Here is a 2,760-nt window from a genome sequence, read left to right as displayed (position 1 = left end):
GGACCTGCCTCTCTGAGCAGAGGGAGTTGCAGGAAGCCCTGTGAGCAGACTGCTGCTGCTTTGGAGCTGGTGACCATGACCCGTGCAAGTGCCTCCACAGGGCTGGGCTTCTCACTTCTTCAGATTCCTCCTGAGTCTAGACTTTACCACTAGGGTTCAACTCAGGGTTCTGTTCTTATTTTTTATTTGATTTGCTTTGTTAGTGTGATTGATCTTTGCATCTGCCTTTGCATATGAAAAGGCCTGTAACTTCTCACTGCTGCTAAGGATGCTGGTACCTGTCTATCTGCCTGGGGTCACATCCAGCTCCAGTTTCTGTGACTTAAATCTGCCATGGTAGGGGTGCTCAAGGTTGAGAGTACAGGGACAGTAACTGCCCCTGCAATACTCATGCTGTGTGTGGGCCAAAGATTAAGTAAGAGCAAGAAATATGGAAGCAAACAGATCAGAAGCAACTCAGGTAAAGAGAGGCTCAGGTGATGACCTGGTGAGGTCCAGTTCCTCTCTTCCTTTCTCTGCCTTCCCTCTTCCCTTTCTCCTGGAGCCACTGTGTGTCACACTCAGCACCAAGAATTTTGCTTCCAACAGGTGGACACCGTGTCACTGAACATTGCTCTGTGAGTCCTTTACCTGATAGCAGGGATGGGTTAGGGCAGCAGTGTTAGCATTTGTTGGACACTCTATTCAATAAACGTGGACTTCTTCAGGGTCAGAATCATTTCTGTCACCAGTAGGTTCTTTGAAAGCAGATGCTGAGACAGTGTGTAGTACAGTGTCTTCATGAGGGAGTACCCTGGGACTCTCTTAGCAGTCCATGGGGGGAGAAGGGATTCAACCTGCAAGCTAAGTGGAAAGGCCTCAGGCACCCCCACCCTGTAACTTCTAGAGGAAGATGGCCGGGCAGGGATCTCCATCGGTGCTTCCATGATGGTCTGTCCTTGTGCATGGGTCATTCTGGAAAGGCAGCTTCTTGAACTGAGGCAGCTCCTGAAGGTGATGGATGCCTGGAAGCTATCCATACCTCCAACAGCAGGGTAACAAGTGCCCCCTGGAGGAGGGACTGCACCAGGTATCTCTAAGTCCATCACCACACCCCATTCCTCTTCAGCTCTCTCTCCAGGGCCTGGTTAGATAAATTACAATAAATCACTGATAACGTGCTATCTAACTTCGATTCACACACTTCCCCCAACATTTCAATTGCATCTTTGGGGCAAGAAGCCATTGGAATATTTTTCTTCATGAACACTGCACTTGGGGAAGGAACCCTTCCCCTCAAATATGCTTTCCAGTGGGGAAGGGAGGCTACTACAGCGCACACTGTGGCAAAGTGGTGGGGGCTGCCAATCTGGAAGTTCTGAATTATGAGTGTGGGTTATTAATTAAATGCCTCTGGTTCTCTGTGGTCACCATTTTCAGGAAGAAGACTTCTCAAGATTCTTAAGGTCCCAGTTCCTTAAAGTCACATGTGTACTCTTCACAGTACTCTGTGAGGAATGCTCTATTACTTGCTCCAGCTTATGGACAAGGGACTGAAGGTCCGCGACCTCCACTGCCTGTGGTTACAGAGATACAGAGATGGCGACTCCTGCTGGTTTGACCTCACAGCCTATACTCTTACTGCTTGAGTATAACTGATGGTCAGTAACTTTTAAAAGATACTAACTTTTAAATTACCAATGTGATTTTTCTATTAGCTGCTTAATTAAATTAGTAGAGAATAAAGTATTATTCTAGAGGTACATAGGAAGCTGCCTTCTGTAAAATTTGCTCTAGAGTAAGAAAGCCAGAAAAGTCAGGCTCTTTGAAGAGCAGAATAAGTTACTGATCAGAGCTATGCTTCTGTATTAAAAAATGATTGTGCCTATCCCACAAAAACCATTCGAAGTAGCCTTGTGCTCAATTGTCTAGGGCCTCTTAAAATCACTTTTTTCCAGTTGGCCTTGATTTTCTTTGCAAATTTTCTTGAAATATATAAATTTAGTTTTTTTGAATTGTCATATATTTTTTCTCTTAACAGTCCTTTATTCAAAATTAATTGTAATTCCCATGTTCCCTTTACTTCCTATAGATGACAAATGCTTAACTTAGGTATATGTTTTGATTATGGTGACCACAAGATGACTTCTTAAGGCATGAATAAATCTTTTCCCTGAAAGTAATATCTTAGCATTAACAAACTCTTACACTCAGGAAGGGCTGTAGTTTGTTTCAGTGATTCTTTATGATTATACACAATTATTTTATGGAAGAACCATACTCCAGTAAAATCATTCTCATGGTGGTTAGGGTGGAGTATCAACTTGATTGGCGTTAGGATCCACCTGAATTACCGGTGCAATGCACGCAAGGGTGTTCTGAGTGGGTCACGAAGGCATGGCACTGGGCTGACGTCTGGGTCCTCAGCGCTTCCTCTCTGGCACTGCATCCTGCTCTGCTTCGCTGTTACCACAAACTGAGCATCTCAGCTGCCCTCCCACTGTGGTGCTTCTGCTGGGAGCCAGCTGTCAACTGAGCTCCTCCAAATGGAATCAAGTGCCAGGGAAATAGCTCAGCAGCACAAGTGCTTGCCTGGCAAGTGCAAGTTTGATTTTGATCCCCGGTACCACAAAAGCAAAAACAAACAAAACTTGAGACAAATCAAACCTCTCCTTTAACTTGCGTGTGTCGGGCATTGTGTTCATGCGGTGAGGAAGCTGACTAATATAAAACTTTAATCCAGTGTTTCACCCAGTAAAAGAAAGCCTCTGCAATGCCGCT

The sequence above is a fragment of the Octodon degus genome, unplaced genomic scaffold, assembly GCF_000260255.1.
Source record: "Octodon degus isolate 3935 unplaced genomic scaffold, OctDeg1.0 scaffold00053, whole genome shotgun sequence".
NCBI classification, from domain to species: Eukaryota; Metazoa; Chordata; class Mammalia; order Rodentia; family Octodontidae; genus Octodon; species Octodon degus.
This window is presented reverse-complemented; position numbering follows the sequence as displayed.